This window comes from Schistocerca americana, chromosome 11, assembly GCF_021461395.2.
Source record: "Schistocerca americana isolate TAMUIC-IGC-003095 chromosome 11, iqSchAmer2.1, whole genome shotgun sequence".
Classification (NCBI taxonomy): domain Eukaryota; kingdom Metazoa; phylum Arthropoda; class Insecta; order Orthoptera; family Acrididae; genus Schistocerca; species Schistocerca americana.
In genome coordinates this window covers 127,049,275-127,070,835 of record NC_060129.1, presented here as the reverse complement: position 1 = coordinate 127,070,835, position 21,561 = coordinate 127,049,275, and the positions used below count along the sequence as shown (strand labels likewise).

The 21,561-nt window shown below is 43.9% G+C and overlaps 1 long non-coding RNA gene across 1 annotated transcript in view; it reads left to right on the top strand.

The window, feature by feature from the left end:
• Positions 1–422: 422 nt before the first annotated feature.
• Positions 423–21,561, top strand: part of LOC124554134 — a 60,624-nt gene continuing 39,485 nt past the window's right edge. Inside the window, exon 1 of the long non-coding RNA XR_006968256.1 lies at positions 423–514. This is a non-coding gene — a long non-coding RNA (uncharacterized LOC124554134). The remainder of the gene's footprint in view (positions 515–21,561) is intronic.

Genomic DNA, 21,561 nt, shown 5'->3' with positions numbered 1-21,561 from the left:
TGTTCCACACAACTTCTTCCTGTTTTCTCGATTGATCTGTGTTCAGTTTATCAAGGCCTATCCACTGTGCCAACTTATAACTAAATCTGAGGGGGGGGGGGGTGCGATGGGGAGGTTCCTTTGTGAGATTTACCCAGAATATGTTGACTTTCCATTTCGTTGAGTGTAATGGGATAGGGCGGTCCGTGCAACCGGAGACTACACGACACGAGAAAGGCGAGAGTGTGGCGAGGAACAGGGTGTTGCGCAGCTCGCGACGTACCACGGCGGGCGCTATGAAGACGGGGGCGGGCGCGCCATTGTGGTGGCCGGTTCCGGCCGGCGGGCGGCGGTCTCTGGTTTCCCGCGCAGGCAGCGAGGCGTGCCGGGCGCCACCCGGCGCCGCTCTTCGCAGGCCCCGGCTTCGCGTGCACTCCACTCCGCACCAGACGTGACGGCGACCGCACCGCACCAGAGACGCACACGTCGACGTCGACATGCTGGCCTGCTCGCGTTCGCTGCGCCGGAGGCAGAGGTACGACCCAACGCGCGCGCCCAGCGCCGGCTAGCGGCGCGTCGTAGACAGCGGCCCACACTGCCAGCCCGTCAAATGGGGCCGCCGGCCGCCGCTCGCACCTGCGGTGCGGTGCGCCAACAGGGCCAGTCTAAAGGGCCCCCGTAAACGACCAGACGTGTCTGACAGATCGCTCTTAGGCCGGTATTACACTATCAAATTTCTTTCTCAAAGATTTGATCAAAGATGTGAACAAATATTCCGTCAATTATATTTGACAAACATCTTGGACGTACCGCTAGCAGGGGTATTACACTGTCATCATATTTTTCGTCAAAGTTCAAGCTAGCTGAGGACAACAGCTTATTAACCGCAGCAGTTGTACGTACCACAATTGCACTGTGTGCACATGCGGAAGAGAAGCGGGCGAAAAAAAAGGAAACATACCTGCATGAAGCCGTGGGTTTTACGACGACACGATAAAAGCATTCAACAAAACTTGTCACGTGAGCTTGTAGTGGAGGGCGTCAAGTCGCACATCAGTTACTTAAGAATGGACGAGCATACATTTCTGTGTGTGCTCAATGAAGTGTATCCTCATATCACAAAGCACAATATTCACTTAAGAACTGCTACATCTTCAGAAGACAGGCTCACTGTAACACTCCCGATTCCTTGCTACAGGAGACGATTGAGTTAGGTTAGGTCAGGTTAGGACAGGTCAGGTCTCCAATCTTCGTAATCTGTTTTTGTGTTCAGCGTGCCTCACGTTGTAAAGCGCCTCATCAGCTTCAGACATCTCTATTAATTTTGTAGTTGTCGGCACACACCAATTGTATTTACCGGCAATGGTTATAAAAACACTACAGACGACAGAACGCTGCAGCGATACTACCGCTCCATGTGGTAACATGTCACATTGCAGTGAACAGAAGACAAGTGACTTCTCTGATCAAATCTACAGCGAGGCCCTAGATTTGATCAAATATTTGATGACATTTGACAAAGTTACCTATTACACCATCAAATTACTTTGACAAAGATATTGGACAAAGAAATTTGACAAAGAAATTTGATAGTGTAATACCGGCCTAGCTAGTCACAGATTTGCCAAACAAGCCCGTACACGTTCAAACAGTGTTTGTCAGTTTAACCTCACTTTGAAGCAGACGCTGTTCGTGTTCGTGTGTATTTTGAGAGAAGTGAGAACGGCCATAAATGCATACAAAGCAACACTGCCATCGACTTTGGCACAGTATGTAAGGAAAAAGAAAGAAACAAGACTCAGCACCAGGGAATGGCTTAAAATGAGAAATCTAGCCATGGAAATATGCTGAAAGAAATATTACTCTCAGAACCCTATGATTTCGTTAACTTTCTTCGAGTTGACGATCAAAGTTTTTAAAACTTAAAAAGTCCCTCCTAAAAGACCAAACTCACCTTTCGAGTTCGCTCTTATTTAGCCACGTATGTGTCAAACAAGCACATGCACGTAACGACAAACCTTGTTAATCTAACCTTTACTTGTGCAGCAGACAATTTTCGTATATGCCGTATTTTGGCTACAAATGCAGATAAGGCATTTGCACCATTGCCTCTCGCATTGTGTTTACAGAAGAATAAAACAAGACAGCCGGCCAGTGTGGCCCAGCGGTTCTAGGCGCTTCAGTCTGGAACCGTGCGACCGCTACAGTCGCAGGTTCGAATCCTCCCCGGGCATGGATGTGTGTGATGTCCTTAGGTTAGTTAGGTTTAAGTAGTTCTAAGTCTAGGGGACTGATGACCTCAGATGTTGAGTCCCATAGTGCTCAGAGCCTTTTCAACCGTTTGTACACCAGAGGTCGACCTCCCATAGAGAGCCTGTGTAGGGAGAGAGTGGCCAACCGGACGATACGGCGGTCGTTTGTCTGCCATATATATATATATATATATATATATATATATATATATATATATATATATATATATAAGAAAGTCGTAAGCAGTTGTTTACTTGTGACAGGCAAAAAGTTTGAAGACGTGACAAGAAGTACTTCTCAGACTTTTTGCATGTCACAAGTAAACAACTGCTTACGACTTTCATTCATCTGACGTAATACAGGTACGTTAAATCTTTAGTGTTATGCACTTGCAAAAATCAGGTAATGTTAAATGTAGGCTACTGTAATAACGACCAAATATAACAACGAATCTACTGTAGCCCTTCTACCCCACAGTAAGTAGGCCTATTAAAAACTGTCTTCAGGAGTACCTACAATTATTTAATACGAACAATGTTTCAGCAACCACGACAACTGCGGAAAACGTGCCTACAACTTGCCTGCGTCAACAGTCAGGCAATAATACTGAAACCAAAATAATGCCTAGTGTTCTGATTCGGAACGAAATAAAGTTTGACGCTATAAAGTCGAATGAGCGTGGCACAACAATTAGAGGAACTTTGCGTTTCCAGCACGCACTGTCAGATATTGGCCTCAGAAAAGCTTGTGATGCTACCAGTATGCACGAACTGTTAAAGAAATAAGAGCTTAAAAATGCAGTATATTGTAATAGGCCTACCTGTTTTGCGTGACTACTTCAGATCGCAAACGCTAATTACGTACTAAAAACGATATACAACTAAATCGAAGATGCATGCACAACGCATAACAAGTCTCTCAATAATTCAAATACCTTTTAATCGTTTCCAAAAGTTCTCTGAACTTCAACTCAAAAGCACGGCCAACATAGGAAGCGTGAGAGACGTTTGGCAGAAAAATTGCGCCCAAGCTAATCAAGCAATGACGGGCAACTTCACCTATGGACACTCCCTACCTATACAGGCTCTCTAGCGCCGGCTAGCGGCGCGTCGTAGACAGCGGCCCACACAGCCAGCCCGTCAAATGGGACCGCCGGCCGCCGCTCGCACCTGCGATGTGATGCGCCAACAGGGCCAGTCTAAAGGGCCCCCATAAACGACCAGGCGTGTTTGACAGATCGCTCTTAGCTAGTCACATATTTGCCAAACAAACTCGTACACATTCAAACAGTGTTTGTCAGTTTAACCTCACTTTGAAGCAGACGCTGTTCGTGTTCGTGTGTATTTTGAGAGAAGTGAGAACGGCCATAAATGAATACAAAGCAACACTGCCATTGACTTTGGCACTGTCTTTAACTAAGAAGAAGTAGAAAACAAGCCTCTGAACCAGGGAATGGCTTAAAATGGGAGATTTGACCATGGAAATATGCTGAAAGAAATATTACTCTTAGAACTCTATCATTTCGTCAACTTTCTTCGAGTTGACAATCAAAGTGCCCCAAGGAAGTGTGGTGGGTCCGCTGTTGTTTTCTATCTACATAAATGATCTTTTGGATAGGGTGGATAACAATGTGTATCTGTTTGCTGATCTGATGATGCTGTGGTGTACGGGAAGGTGCAGTCATTGAGTGACTGTAGGAGTATACAAGATGACTTGGACAGGATTTGTGATTGGTGTAAAGAATGGCAGCTAACTCTAAATATAGACAAATGAAAATTAATGCAGATGAATAGGAAAAAGAATCCCGTAATGTTTGAATACTCCATTAGTAGTGTAGCTATTGACACAGTCACGTCGATTAAATATTTGGGCGTAACATTGCAGAGCGATATGAAGTGGGACAAGCATGTAATGGCAGTTGTGGGGAAGGCGGATAGTCGTCTTCGGTTCATTGGTAGAAATTTGGGAACATGTGGTTCATCTGTAAAGGAGACCGCTTATAAATCACTAATACGACCTATTCTTGAGTACTGCTCGAGCGTTTGGGATCCCTATCAGGTCGGATTTAGGGAGGACATAGAAGCAATTCAGAGGCGGGCTGCTAGATTTCTTACTGGCTCTGAGCACTATGGGACTTAACTTCTGAGGTCACCAGTCCCCTAGAACTTAGAACTACTTAAACCTAACTAACCTAAGGACATAACACACATCCATGCCCGAGGCAGGATTCGAACCTGCGACCGTAGCGGTCTCACGGTTCCGGATTGTAGCGCCTAGAACCGCTTGCCCATTCCGGCTGGCAGATTTGTTACTGTTAGGTTTGATCATCACGCGGGTGTTACGGAAATGCTTCAGGAACTCGGGTGGGAGTCTCTAGAGGAAAGGAGGCGTTATTTTCGTGAATCGCTACTGAGGAAATTTAGAGAATCAGCATTTCATGCTGAGTGCAGTACAATTTTACTGCCGGGGAGATTAGGGCTCGTGCAGAGGCATATAGGCAGTCGCTTTTCCCTCGTTCTGTTTGGGAGTGGAACAGGGAGAGAATATGCTAGTTGTGGTACGAGGTACCCTCCGCCACGCACAGTATGGTAGATTGCGGAGTATATATGTAGATGTAGATGTAGAAAGTTTTTCAAACTTATGAAGTCCCTCATAAAATACATAGAATTGACGGAGTACATCGAAAAAGTTCAAACAAAGGCAGCACGTTTTGTATTATCGCGAAATTTGGGAGAGAGTGTCACAGAAATGATACAAGATTTGGGCTGGACATCATGAAAAGAAAGGCGTTTTTCGTTGTGACGGAATCTTCTCACGAAATTCCAGTGACCAACTTTGTCCTCTGAATGCGAAAATATTTTGTTGACTCCGACATACATAGGCAGGAACGATCACCATGATAAAATATGGGAAATCAGAGCTCGTACGGAAAGATACAGGTGTTCACTCTTTCCGCGCGCTATACGAGATTGGAATAATAGAGAATTGTGAAGGTGGTTCGATGAACCCTCTGCCAGGCACTTAAATGTGATTTGCAGAGTATTCATGTAGATATAGATGTAGATGAAAAGACCAAACTTGCTTGTCAAGTTCGCTCTCATCGAGCCACGTATGTGTCAAACAAGCACATGTACGTACTGACAAATTTTGTCAATCTAACCTTTACTTCTGCGGCAGACAATTTTCGTGTATGCTGTACTTTGGCTACAGACGCAGATAAGGCATTTCCAACTTTGCCTCTGGCATTGTGTTTACAGAAGAACAAAACAAGACCCTCGTCCAGGGAATGCTTTAAAATGAGAAATATGCAACTGACAGCCTCTTAATGGAGATGTTTCACTCAGAACCTGGTGATTACATCAACTTTCTGCGGATGGACAGTGAAACGTTTAATAACTTGTGTAGCATTGACAAAGAAGACACAAGTACGTGAAAATCTATTGTCTCCATTTGGTTCTCTAATGATAGTTCATTAAAATACCACAACATGGGAACTTATAGCCCACGATGTATATATATATATATATATATATATATATATATATATATATATATATATATATATATATGCGGCGAAACGTCGACACAAACAACGTCCGCCATCTTGTCAAACTTTCTGTCAACCAAAAGTTCTCGCAAATACGTCAAACACGACCTGTTCTTGACAAACACGTCAAACTGCACCGTACACGGTCAAATGTTTGCCAGCAATAGTTAAGTTTGACAAAATGTTTGAACGTTTACGGAGATAATTGCGTATGCGTGGTTATGAGCCGCAACATACTTCGATTTCTTTTATTTCATTCCACTCCGCTTGTATGTTACTGTATGCTTAAAGTATTGGTTTAGTTTGTAACCTCCTCCTGCGATATTTATGGCTGCAAAAGATGTGGTTCCTCTACCATTTTGGTAATTATCTGTGGTTTTTTGTCTTTATGCTTCATCGTAGTTTTCATAGCAGTCGGAACTCACGGTACAGTGAGACAACTCGTAAAAAACCAACTTGTCAGTAAACATATGCAGCGACACGTCGACACAAACAACGTCCGCCATCTTGTCAAACTTACTGGCAACCAAAATTTCTCGCAAACACGACCTGTGCTTGACAAACACGTCAACGTGCACAGTACATGGTCAAACATTTGGCAACCATAGTTAAGTTTGATAATGTTTGAACGTTTACGGGGGCCTTAATGCCCAACTGACACAACCGGATGCTTGGTGGGCCAAGCTCAGATGATCGCCACATGTGTCCAAGAGCAACAGTTTTAGGTACGGTGTATCAAAATTTGTAGCTGTATCTGACGTGCATGAAACTGTGCTGGCAACAGAAGTAGAAACGCCGCCATAAACATGGGTCCGAAAACGAGCCGCTAATGAGTTAATTGCGCATGCGAGGTTATGAGCCGCAACTTCAATACCAGGCAGTTGTCCTACCTATACTTCGTTCATCATAAGAATAAATCTGATGTACACATACACGAATGCGATGATTGGTCAGAAGCCGTAATACACGTACACTGGTGTTGTTACGCTCTTGGAAGTAGGTCCTACTTATGTATTAGATACCTTATTACACTACTATGTTTTGGTAAATGAAACTTTAAGATATTCAAATGTACGACAGCCATCAACGTTTTTCTTAATCACGCTTTAGCTGTGTAGTTTATATTTCAGAAATCGAATACAGGGTTATTACAAATGATTGAAGCGATTTCGCAGCTCTACAATAACTTTATTATTTGAGATATTTTCACAATGCTTTGCACACACATACAAAAACTCAAAAAGTTTTTTTAGGTATTCACAAATGTTCGATATGTGGCCCTTTAGTGATTCGGCAGACATCAAGCCGATAATCAAGTTGCTCCCACACTCGGCGTAGCATGTCCCCATCATTGAGTTCGAAACGGTAAGGCTTCTGCTTTAGCCTTTTCCGTAAGGTTTTCCAAACCGTCGGCTGTCGTACGTTTAGCTCCCTGCTTGCTTTATTCGTCGACTTCCGCGGGCTATGTGTGAAACTTGCCCGCACGCGTTCAACCGTTTCTTCGCTGACTGCAGGCCGACCCGTTGATTTCCCCTTACAGAGGCATCCAGAAGCTTTAAACTGCGCATACCATCGCCGAATGGAGTTAGCAGTTGGTGGATCTTTGTCGAACTTCGTCCTGAAGTGTCGTTGCACTGCTATGACTGACTGATGTGAGTTCATTTCAAGCACGACATACGCTTTCTCGGCTCCTGTCGCCATTTTGTCTCACTGCGCTCTCGAGCGCTCTGGCGGCAGAAACCTGAAGTGCGGCTTCAGCCAAACAAAACTTTGTGAGTTTTTCTACGTATCTGTAGTGTGTCGTGACCATATGTCAATGCATGGAGCTACAGTGAATTTATGAAATCACTTCAATCATTTGTAATAGCCCTGTACTGTAACACTCTCTGTACTCTTGTGCTCTGATGTTATACTGTTAATATGTACTGTGCAAATCACTTGACACTGCTTCTTGCTCGTTTGTGCAACACACATGTGGATCACACCGAAAAAGTGTCGAGAAACAGGTCATTCTTATTGTTTTTCACAAGTTTTGAGAGAATATCACCTTTGAATTTTTCTGACGGATTGTATTTACGAAAGTTGTTGTGTGGATAGTTTCGCGTAGTTAGCGCGTACACAACTTTCCCACTAGAGCTCGCCCCGCTAAGCACAACAGCGCAGGCACGTCCGTCCCCGCACTACGAGATGGCGCTGTCATAGAGACGGACCACATTCTGCTTCTGACGATTCGAGTATTAATATGTAACGCAGCCAGTAAGATTGCTGCTAACGTAGAACCTTTTCTCCTCGCGGATCACACTTGCGCAGTGATACATGAACGCGCGAGGTATTATAACGAGTGTACAGACCTCCGATTAGTCAGTCTGCATCAGTCTGTAGTCAAGTTTCAGTCTGCGTCTAATAAGATTACCATATTCCTGTACATAGCCATGAAGAGAAATGTATAGACACTTTGTCAATTATCAGAGATATGTGAGAATAAGATTAACGTATCAAGACCAAAGGAACTTCAGATTGCCAATTGTAAATAGCATTCAGAACCAAGTTAAGTTATTTTTATGCTTGTTATTATTTTAATAAATGTGTGTGGCAGTTATAAGAGTCGAGGGACATGAAAGGGAAGAGGTGGTTGGGAAGGGAGTGAGACAGGGTTGTAGTCTCTCCCCGATGTTATTCAATCTGTATATTGAGCAAGCAGTGAAGGAAACAAAAGAAAAATTCGGAGCAGGTATTAAAATCCATGGAGAAGAAATAAAAACTTTGAGGTTCGCCGATGACATTGTAATTCTGTCAGAGACAGCAAAGGACTTGGAAGAGCAGTTGAACGGAATGGATAGTGTCTTGAAAAGAGGGTATAAGATGAACATCAAGAAAAGCAAAACGAGGATAATGGAATGTAGTCGAATTAAGTCGGGTGACGCTGAGGGAATTAGATTAGGAAATGAGACACTTAAAGTAGTAAAGGAATTTTGCTATTTGGAGAGCAAAATAACTGATGATGGTTGAAGTAGAGAGAATGTAAAATGTAGACTGGCAATGGGAGGGAAAGCGTTTCTGAAGAAGAGAAATTTGATAACATCGAGTATAGATTTGTCAGGAAGTCGTTTCTGAAAGTATTTGTATGGAGTGTAGCCATGTATGGAAGGGAAACATGGACGATAAATAGTTTAGACAAGAAGGGAATAGAAGCTTTCGAAATGTGGTGCTACAGAAGAATGCTGAAGATTAGATGTGTAGATCACATAACTAATGAGGAGGTATTGAATAGAATTGGGGAGAAGAGGAGTTTATGGCACAACTTGACCAGAAGAAGGGATCGGTTGGTAGGACATGTTATGAGGCATCAAGGAATCACCAATTTAGTATTGGAGGGCAGTGTGGAGCGTAAAAATCTTAGAGGGAGACCAAGAGATGAAAACACTAAGCAAATTCAGAAGGATGTAGGTTGCAGTAAGTACTGGGAGATGAAGAAACTTGCACAGGATAGAGTAGCATGGAGAGCTGCATCAAACCAGTCTCAGGACTGAAGACCACAACATCAACAACAACAAATGTGTGTGAAAATTAATCAAGTTTTGTTTAAAGTTGGTTACCATCAATCTGCTGCTGTAAGCGTGCAAGTGGCATTTCTATCGTCCGAGCTAACGGCAGAAGATAAACACGCCACGATAAGACCACGAGACATATTGCTGACACTCGCCTACTTCGTTAGAGCGACAAGTCAAATAATCTGATGGTGTGTGTACCGAAGGTCTTACAGTACGCACACCACAAAAGTTAAGAAATTTTTGAAAACGGGATGCAGAGCTGAATGGGTAGCGTAATAGAATGGTAATCCAGAATTAATCTCTTTATCGAGGGTTCCAATATCGATTTTGGTGGTTCTCTTTACCGTAAAATTAGGAATACCTACATCTATCAAATGTGAAATTCATGAAATATATGCTAAATAAGACATATCTAACCGTTATTTTAATTGTACATGCATGTCTTCTTGTTTCTAATTACATACTGCACGCAAAATTCCAGCCTTCGTTGCCAATATAAGTTCTCAGCTATCGATATTTGTAAAACACTGCTAATAAAGGTTGTCTAAATTAAAATTTTAGGACAAAAATGAAAATTAAATACTCTTTATTTGGACTACGTGCAGCATTTTGTAACACATATGTCGTCTCACAGGATCCAGACTGATAATCGTGGTAGCAACATGGAGAACAATCATTTCGACAGCATTGAGCATACCATTCAAGTGCACCATTTTTACGGTTGCCACCGTACCACAGCAACGTGAACCCAGCGCAGCTGATCTGGAACCAAGTTAAGGGATCTGTCGCGAGAAATAAGATGGGATTAAATCTGCCAGCCGTACTGGGACTAATCCATAAAGCTTCTGTTGTTGATCGACTCGTCATCAGTGTAGCAGATGACAGTTCCAGAACTGAAATGTGTCTCTCGGACTCGGATATGGAAGGAATTGAGATGTTCCCAGACGACTGACTAAGTTGGTACCTTCAGTTGCTTCAGTATTTACGTGCGTGGTGAAATCCCTGAGGTAAGCTTTTGTCTCACACATAGCTCACTCAGAATAGTTACACTGGGTGGAAGTTGGGAATTTTCATCACCGTTGCTTTTAATTATAATACTACGCTTACACATGATATGCTTTCCGTCATGTCCTCTGAGAAGCGTGCGGTAGTACTGGAGATTTGCCGAATATTATTTCATACTTTTCAAAAATGAAGCGGCATTCGAAGCTACATTGTATCTTTGCGCGTCTCTTTTTTACGTCGTAATTCCAACTGCTAACTTCACTTCAGCTTAGATGGCCAATACTGTTCAAGTTAAATACACTATGTGATCAAAAGTGTCCGGACACGCCGAAAAATATACTTTTTTCGTATTAGGTGCATTGTGCTGCCACCTACTGCCAGGTACTCCATATCAGCGACCTCAGTAGTCACTAGACATCGTGAGAGAGCAGAATGGGGCGCTCCGCCGAACACAACGACATCAAATGTGGTCAGGTGATTGAGTGTCACTTGTGTCATAAGTCTGTACTCGAGATTTCCACACTCCTGAACATCCTAGGTCCACTGTTTCCTATGTGATGGTGTAGTGGAAACGTGAAGGAACACCTACAGCACAAAAGCGTACAGACCGACCTCGTCTGTTGACTGACAGGAACTGCCGACAGTTGAAGAGGGTCGTAATGTGTAATAGGCAGACATCTATCCAGACCATCACACAGGAATTCCAAACTGCATCAGGATCCACTGCAAGTACTGTGACGGTTAGGCGTGAGGTGAGAAAACTTGGATTTCATGGCCGAGCGGCTGCTCAAAAGCCACACATCACGCCGGTAAATGCCCAACGACGCGTCGCTTGCTGTAAGGAGCGTAAACATTGGACGACTGAACAGTGGAATAACGTTGTGTGGAGTGACGAATCACGGTACACAATGTGGCGATCCGATGGCAGGGTGTGGGTATGGCGAATGCCCGGTGAACGTTATCTGCCAGCGTGTGTAGTGCCAACATTAAAATTCGGAGGCGGTGGTGTTATGGTGTGGTCGTGTTTTTCACAGAGAGGACTTGCACCCCTTATTGTTTTTCGTCGCACTACCACAGCACAGGCCTACATTAACGTTTTAAGCACCTTGTTGCTTCCCACTGTTGAGGAACAATCCGGGGATGGTGATTGCATCTTTCAACACGATCGAGCACCTGTGCATAATGCAGAGTGGTTACACGACAATAACATCCGTGTAATGGACTGACCTGCACAGATTCTTGACCTGAATCCAATAGAACACCTTTTGGATGTTTTGCAACGCCGACTTCGTGCCAGGCCTCACCGACCGACATCGATACCTCTCCTCAGTGCAGCACTCCGTCAAGAATGGGCTGCCATTCCCCAAGAAACCTTCCAGCACCTGATGGACCGTATGCCTGCGAGAGTGGAAGCTGTCATCAAGGCTAAGGGTGGGCCAACACCGTATTGAATTCCAGCATTACCGATGGAGGGCGCCACGAACTTGTAAGTCATTTTCAGCTAGGTGTCCGGATACTTTTGATCACATAGTGTAGTTCGGTAAAGCTATTGCTCCGTGTTATCGCTCAGCATAAAACGGTCCTTATGATCGTACTTGGTTCTACTGGCCACAGCTTGGCTTTCACTCCACGTGAAACGAAATCGAATGAGATTCCAGCAAACATGGAAGATTACGTGGTGTAACGTTTGCATCTGACTTATTCTTATGATGAACACAGTATAGTACAAATGTATCTGAAACGTGAACTTTTCTATCAGATTTGCCTCAGATTTTACCCATGACCAGTTTTAGAAAGAAATAGGATCCGTTGTACTTCTTGAAGATTGTATCAATGCTACAATTGTTGCTGAAAAAATACTTGGAAGATATAGGTTTTGTGGTAACTACTACTTTCTTTCATGTCGCGTTTCCATTTATACATCATCCGATTAACATTAAAACTCCCGTAAAGAGCAACAATAATACATAGTGCATCATAGTAGCTAACTGATCGTAAGGCCGAACAGGAAATAAATCAAAGTGCAATGTGACTATACAGCAAGGCTAAGACGAATACGTCATAGGCAGGTATGAAATCATCTATCTTATGCATAAGACAATGCAAAACTGAATCGTTACGGCGATTGTCGCCATTCAGGAAGACAACTAGGCCGCCACGTGTCAGTACTGCTGAGCATTAATGGTTCAAATGGCTATGGGACTTAACTTCTGAGGTCATCAGTCCCCTAGAACTGTAAGATGGCAAGAACTATGCCCCTTACATGAAGTCATTAAGGATCACCTAACTCACGTTGAGCGAACTGTAGGGCTGAACAAAAATGACTGGCAAGGCACAATGCATCTTGTAGAAGGTATAGTATGGACATATTGGAATAATTAATGTCGGGTGATGGTTTTAAATTAATTCACACGACATGAAAACTTTGTGGAAAGCTACGGTGAAGCGGTCAACAGAGGCCAAAGTATGTGTGTTCGTGACTACAGCAACTTCACGCTGAATTCACAGTCTGCAGAGTCTGCAGTAAATCAGGTGAAGAGGGACAGAATGAATTACGCCAGCCTCCGATGGGAACATAGGACCGAGGAATTTGAAGTACTCTCCTGGGAGTCAGAATTCCGGAAAAATTGGTGTTTTGTGCAGACGCTAAACTTGATGTGTGGCCTGGGAGGAGCTAAATAGCAGAAGTTGAGAGGAAGGGAAATTTCGTGGGAATTTGTTCACTTCCCAGAGCAGGCATTGGTCGGTGCTGGGAAGCGACGCATAATTAACGCGACTTGTGCTGCAATTGGCGTAAGTGATTTTGCTGGAGGGGAAACAGAGGCGAAGAGCGGACTGGCTGAAGTCTCCACAGAGGTCTTCCGTTCCCAGCTTGCCTAGAGTGCGGACGTGGCGTTCTTCACTCAGCTTGCCTGAGAAAGAGTGAGCATCTCGGCAGTTTAGGACCTAGCAAATGGAACGATTGAGCTTGGAGATAGAAAGTTTTGGTTCAGCTATGTAGTGAGCAAGGTAGCTACGACTGAATTGACGAGCGCAGCCTTGCACCACCACGAGGTCGGCCGACGTCGACACAACAACGCCGCTCCGCCACGCTGAATTCGGTGATATTGCACCCGCTCCGGCTTTAATTAGGCCACATTAATTTGTTGGATCACGTCGGCAAAGTTTCCAAGTTTCCACGAGGATTTCATGGGCCGTGTATTGGGGAATTCTTCTCGCACTTCGCATTACGCCTGGGTCAGTCGATAGGAAATACTTTTGATTTATTGTGCTTTACTCCATGTAAACGCAATTTATTACCACTGCCTGATAGGAGAGTCATGTAATGTGATGATGGAAGGTCGGGAGTTAAAATAAATTTGTGCTAATCGACTGCATCTGTTTTCAATCAAGCAGTTGAAATCCCAAGTCATTTTCTTAATTAATTTTATGTTCAACACTTGCATCTGGTGTTCAATAGCTGAATATAACATCAATGTGCACCCCTTTTTAATGAAAAGTGATCAATTCTGAATCAATTAATGTCAACACTGCCACCGCAGTTCAATCAGGAGTCAGAGGGCCTTATTACTTTTTTTGCGTTATCCGATATTGTGGCAGTTTTGCACTCTGTTGATCTGTTAGTCAATTAGCTGGGGTGAACACACGCCAAAACCAGATAAGTGACGGGTGGGGTGTTACAGAACTTAGAACTACTTAAACCTAACTAACCTAAGGACATCACACACATCCATGCCCGAGGCAGGATTCGAACCTGCGACCGTCGCAGCAGCACACTTTCGGACTGAAGCGCCTACAACCGCTCGGCCACAGAGGCCGGCGCTGAGTGTTAATGTTTAAGACTTAAAGACAGTTGTTGTAATGACATGAAGAAATCTAAGAAACCATCTGGAGGTCGTGCATGATTCCAAAAAAAGGTAAATCAAAAACCATAAAACAACGACTGTATTTATTGAAAGTGAGATCTCATGTTGCCGTGGAATGGAACCAACAGGGGATCGCGAGGTAAAAGTGTGGGGGGGGGGGGGGAGGGGGCAGTCCATGGGTCGCCACAATGAATAAGCTTTCTACTACAAAACAGTTAAAATTAAAATTGCGTACATTGACCGCCTGTACATAACATCAGGCACAGGAAATACTTGCACAGATAATACGGGCCGACCGACGGCTCCGTCCCTCCCGCCTTTACCTGGCGATCCCCTGTTGGCATCTCTCCCCTACAACATGAGATTCGCTTTTGAGTCTTATACGGTCGTTATTTTATGGCGTTTGATATGATGCATATTTGTTTTGTAATCATACACGACCTCTCGATCGTTGCTTCGTCGTTTTCATGGCATTGTAATATTATATTTACGAGGCGCGTTTGAAAAGTCCGTGCGAAGTCCGATAGATGGCACCACTGGCGCGTATCGAGGTCATGTTTAGTTAGTAGCATCTTTGGAAAGAACGCACACCAAGTTTCAGACATATTGGTTTATTGCTTTGTGTTTGGCATTCGTGTGAATCAAGGAAGTCGAGTGATTGTCAAAAAATGGACGAAAAAGAATTTGGTGTGATGATTAAACATTACTTTATGAAAAGCAGAACACCTCAGGAGACTAAAGAGAACTTTGATAAACATTACGGTGACTGCACCTTCGATTAGAAAAGTTTATAAGTGGTTTCAAAATTTGCGGATTGGCCATATGGCCACAAGTGATGCTGAACGTTCTCGACGCCCTGTGGAGGTTATGACTCCAGAAATGATTGATAAAATCCTTGATATGGTGATGGATGACAGGATAGTTAATGTGTGTGAGATTGTTAGTGCTGTGCATCTCGAATGAACGGGTACATACTGTTTTGCGTAAACATTCAGACATGAGAAAGCTATCCTCAAGATCGGTTCCGCGATTGCTCAAGTTTGACCAATAACGGAATCGTGTGAAGTGTTGTAAGGATGGTTGGCAGCTGTTCAGGAAGAATCCACACTGTGGATGAAACATGGATGCATTACTATACTCCTGAGACCAAACAACAGTCTAAACAATGGGTTACCAATTGAGAATCTGCACCAAAAAAGGGAAAGACCAGTCCTTCAGCTGGAAAGGTTATGGCAACTGTCTTTTGTGATTCGCAAGGGATAATCCTCATCGACTATCAGGGAAAGGGTAAAACTATTACAGGTGCATATTATTCATCGTTATTGGACCGTTTGAAAACCGAGCTGCATGAAAAACGCCGGCGATTGGACCGCAAAAAAGTCCTTTTCCATCACGACAATACACCAACACACACCTTAGCAGTTGTGGTCTCAAATGAATGGAAATAGGATTCCAACTCGTTTCACATCCTCACTCTTCTCCAGACTTGGCTCCCTCGGACTACTATTTTTACCCAATTTGAACAAATGGCTGGCGGGACAAAGATTTTATTCAAACGAGGAGGTGATTATAGCAACTAATAGTTATTTTGCAGACTTGGACAATTCCTATTATTCGGAAGGGATCCCCAAATTAGAACAGCGTTGGACGAAGTGTATAAGTCTAAAAGGAGACTATGTCGAAAAATAAAAAAGGTTTAGCCCAAACACGTACTTTTCAAACGCCCCTTGTAAGTCTTAAAATATTACTGCTTACTGGTACTGCCACCTGGTGGCCTAGTTGTCTTCCTGAACTGCGGCAACTGTCTCACTGATTCAGTTTCGCATTGTCTTACGGATAAGGTATATGAATCCATACCTGCGTATGACATATTCACCGTAATCGTGGTACATTTTGACATTCTCCTTTGGCATATTTCGTACTTGTTCTTACACCCAAACCTCTAGATGTCAAGACTCAAATCGGTACCAAACGTTGTATGCCGATACAGTATCAATCAAAACACGGATTTAGTTCGTCCTGTGTGCTGTCATCCAGTAGAACACGCGTACAGGGTGATTAAAAGTAACTCCAGACCTACGGAGTATAGAAGAAGCATTTCTGTAACAGATAGTTTATTAGATCTCGCGCGGGTGAGTTAGTAGAGTGTGAGGTCGTCGTACCTAAGCTATCGCGTTCAAATCCGAGTGTTGTTTTAACTGTTTAAGCGTGAAACTGTTATCTGGGAGAACATTTTTCTGATTTTCGGAGTTGGTAGCTATGTTCTTTTGGCAATCTGCTTTCGTTTCGTTAGTTGAAGTACGAAGGTGAGTCAAATGAAAACCTTAAATATTTTTTTAAATATTATTTATTGCGCAGCAGTGGTACAAAGCTGTATAACTATTCAACATAATCTCCCTCACGCTCAAAGCAACCACTCGTGCACCGTGTGGCGTACCTCTTCATCAGAACTGAACTTCTTTCCTCCCATTGGGTCTTTGAGTGGTCCAGACATACGGAAATCGCTTGGGGCAAGGTCTGGTGAGTGTGGTGGATGAGGAAGACACTCAAAATGCAGGTCTCTGATTTTTGCAACTGCTGTACGGGCGTGTGGGGCTTTGCATTGTCATGTTGCAAAAGGACACCTGCTGACAGCAATCCACGTTGCTTTGATTTGATTGCAGGCCGCAGATGATTTTGTAGGGGTTCTGTGTATGATGCACAGGTGACAGTGGTCACTGTAGGCATGTAATGCTCCTAAATGACGCCTTTTTCGTCCCAAAAGAGAGTCAGCATAACCTTCCCTGCTGATGGTTCTGTTCCAAACTTCTTTGGTTGTGATGATGAGGAATGGCGCCATTCCTTGCTCGCTCTCTTCGTTTCCGGTTGGTGGAACTGAACCCAGGTTTCGTCCCCAGTAACGATTCTTGCAAGGAAGCCATCAGTTTCTCATTCAAAGCGCCGAAGAAGTTCTTCACAAGCATCAACACGCCCTTCTCTCATTTCAAGAGTCAGCTGCCGTGGCACCCAACTTGCAGACACTTTGTGAAACTGGAGCACATCATGCACAGTGTTGTGTGCTTCACTATGGCTTCAACTTCTGCAATGTTCTGTGGAGTCACAACTCGTTGTACCTGACCTGGACGAGGAGCATCTTCCACTGAAGTCACACCATTTGCGAACTTCCTACTCCATTCGTAGACTTGCTGTTGTGACAAATATGCACCACCGTACTGAACCTTCATTCGTCGATGAATTTCAATAGGTTTCACACCTTTACTACGCGAAAACCGAACAACAGAACGCTGTTCTTCCCTGGTGAAAGTCGCAAGTGGGGCGGCCATCTTTATACTGATACTGCGACGGTATGTGTGCATCTGCACTATGCTGCCACCTACAGGCCATTCTGCATGCTGTCTGCAGCACGCTTCCCAACTTTCAGGATAAAGGCGCGAAATGTCGATTTGTTATTACAAATTTAAGGTTTTCATTTGACTCACCCTCGTAGCAAACTCATAGAGCACATTTGTTCTGCCAGACAGCCACTTGTGCAGAAGCAGCTAGTGAATTTGTACTTTCACAAAATAAACATAAACAATGGGAACAACAACTCCATCACTTTGTGGCTGCTTGAAAGCACAAGAACGTTAAGGGGCGTTGGAAAACGGTTTTGGTACGGTTAGTTATAATAAAAGCACAGGGTATGACATACAGCTGTTTAAAAGCTTTTCATGTTTGGAGCTTTTGTGAAAGGTGTCCCACAAAGAAAACAACTTTTGAAATGCCCAACACCTCTGGTAAGTTGGCAGCACTGAATGTTGCAAGATTTTCATCTGTTTCTTCTGTGGTTCGTAATGGAGCGCTTCACGACGAAACAGTGTATTGTCATAGTGAAAGCAAATGTGGTGAATGTCGCGCAATGACTCTCTGCAAACCCTGTGGAGTGCCTGATCAACGTAGTGAATCGAATAAGTCGACCGTGGTGCGACTGATTGCGAAATTCGAGAAAATCGGTTCCCATGTGGACATTAAACCCTCGGGGTTTCATCGTGTTGGTTGTTCTGTGGAAAACATCAACAAGAAGAGTGATAAGGTAGGTGTGAGTCAGGTGAAACCTACTCGCTGACGTTCACAACAATTAGATATTCCCAGAACCACATTGCAACAAATTCTGAAAGAAGAATGATCCCTGGCTGGGTGATTTCGCAGAGGCTGAAGTGAATTGGCAACCCAGATCTTTTGATCTCATACCATGTAATTTCCTTCTATGCGGGACGTGGGGAAGGGTTTGAAATATTGTGTCTGTGCACGCCAACAAGCCACAAACACTTGCAGAACTCAAGCTGAGATTCAGTGTGTAATTTCGGAACCGTAGGTACAACTATGTCGAAAAGCTATGGAAAATTTCATCGGATGAAGCAGACTGTCTGCAGTGTTGTGGAGGCGTTCCCCAAGGTAGTGTTACAGGCTTTATGCTGTTCCTTATCTACGAGGGCCGTTCAGAAAGTAACGTCCGGTTGATTTAAAAAAATACACCAAGTTAAATAAAAATATTTTAATATATACATCTTACAACTACATCTTCGCACTATTTTTCTACATAGTCTCCATAGCGATTGAGGCACTTATCGTATCTCTTCACAAGCTTTGAAATTCCTTCTGCATAAAAATCACCCGCTTGTGCCTGGAGACAGCCTGTGACCGCATCTTTGAGCTCTTCGTCGTCATCAAACCGCTGTGACCCGAGCCATTTCTTCAAATGCATGAAGAGGTGATAACCACTTGACGCCAGGTCTGGGCTGTAAGGTGGATGGTTGATAATGTCCCACTTGATGGACTCAAGAAGGGCCGTTGTTCTGCGAGCAGAGTGAGGACGGGCGTTATCGTGCAAAAAAACGATACCGGAAGTCAGCATACCACGGCGTTTGTTCTGTATAGCCCGTCGTAACTTTTTTATTGTTTCACAGTACACGTCTTGATTAATGGTTGTACCGCGTTCCATGAATTCAACCAACAACACCCCTTTGGCATCCCAAAACACCGTTGCCATCAGTTTTCTGGCAGAAAAATCTTGCGAGGCTTTTCTTGGTTTGGTAGGCGAATTTGAATGTGCCCACATCTTTGATTGTTCTTTTGTCTCAGGGTTCACGTACTTAATCCAGGTTTCGTCACTGGTCACGATTCTGTTTAACAATGGTTCTCCTTCGTCCTCCTAACGTGACAGAAAGTCTAATGCAGAGGCCATTCTTTGAGTTTTGTGGTGGTCGGTAAGAATTTTGGGCACCCATCGTGCACAGAACTTACGGTAACCCAATCTTGCTGTCACTATCTCGTACAAGAGAGTGTTAGAAATCTGTGGAAAACCAGTAGACAACTCCGACATTGAGAAACGTCGATTTTCACGAACTTTTGCATCAACTGTCTGAAGGAGTTCGTCAGTCACCAATGATGGTCTACCACTCCTCTCTTCATCATGAACGTTTTCTCGTCCACTTTTAAATAAACGTACCCATTCATGGACAACTCCTTCACTCATAACTCTTGGTCCGTACACAGCACAAAGCTCACGATGAATAGCTGCTGCAGAATATCCTTTGGCTGTAAAAAACCTTATGACAGCACGCACTTCACATTTGGCGGGGTTTTCTATTGCAGCACACATTTCAAACTGCCACAAAAACTAAACTAGCGCAGGTACGACGTTCACTCGACCACGGCTTGATGCCGACTGACCTGTTGAGTGCGTGAACGCACAGATGGCGTCGCTACTCCCCGCACAACCTGCACTGTGACCAATCGGAGGTTACTTTCTGAACCGCCCTCGTATATGAACGATTTGGGAGACAATCTGAGCAGCCATCATAGGTTTGCAGATGACGCTGTCGTTTTATACTAATAAAGTCATCAGAAGATCAAAACAAACTGAAAAACGCTTTAGAAAAGATATCTGAATGGTGCAAAAACTGACAGTTGACACTAAATAACGAGAAGTGTGAGGTCATCCACATGAGCGCTAAAAGGAATTCGTTAAACTGCGGTTACACTGTAAAGCAGTCTAATCTAAGAGCCGTAAATTCAACCGAATACCTAGGAATTACAATTACGAACAACTTAAATTGGAAAGAACGCACAGAATACGTTGTGGGGAAGGCTGACCAAAGACTGCGTTTTATTGGCGGGACACTCAGAAAATGTAACAAATCTACCGAGGAGACAGCCTACAATACGCTTGTCCATCTTCTTTTAGAATACTGCTGTGCCGTGTGGGACCCTAACAGATAGGACTGATGGAGTACATCGAAAAAGTTCAAACAAAGGCAGCAAGTTTTGTATTGTCGCGAAATATGGGAGAGAGTGTCACAGAAATGATACAGGATTTGGGCTGGGCATCATTAGAAGGAAGGCGTTTTTCGTTGCGACGGAATTCCAATCACCAACTTTCTCCTCCGAATGCGAAAATATTTTGTTGACACCGAACTACATAGGGAGAAACGATCACCACGATAAAATAAGGGAAATCAGAGCTCGTGCGGAAAGATATGGGTGATATAGGTGTTCGTTCTTTCGCGCGCTGTACGAGGTTGGAATAATAGAGAATTGTGAAGGTGGTTCGATTAACTCTCTGACTGGCACTAAAATGTGAAATTACAAGCTGCTTACAGGCGTTGACATACGTCAACGGGGACAGATGAAAATGTGTGTCCCGACCGGGTCTCGAACCCGGGATCTCCTGATTACATAGCAGACGCTCTATCCATCTGAGCCACGGAGGGCACAGAGGATAGCGCGACTGCGGGGATTTATTTCTCACACGCCTCCAGCGAAACTCACATTCTCAACGTATTGTCCCGCACTACATTCGTAGTGCCCCTGCCCGTTATACTCATTACTCGCGGCGCGTTGCCGATTCCCGTAAGAGTTCGGGCACTGTTTGTGCATTCGCACAGAAGAAGAAGATGGTCAAGTGGCCGGTGAGCCTTAACTATATACAGGGTGTTTCAAAAATGACCGGTATATTTGAAACGACAATAAAAACTGAACGAGCAGCGATAGAAATACACCGTTTGTTGCAATATGCTTGGGACAACAGTACATTTTCAGGCGGACAAACTTTCGAAATTACAGTAGTTACAATTGTCAACAACAGATGGCGCTGCAAGTGATGTGAAAGATATAGAAGACAACGCAGTCTGTGGGTGCGCCATTCTGTACGTCGTCTTTCTGCTGTAAGCGTGTGCTGTTCACAACGTGCAAGTGTGCTGTGGACAACATGGTTTATTCCTTAGAACAGAGGATTTTTCTGGTGTTGGAATTCCACCGCCTAGAACACAGTGTTGTTGCAACAAGACGAAGTTTTCAACGGAGGTTTAATGTAACCAAA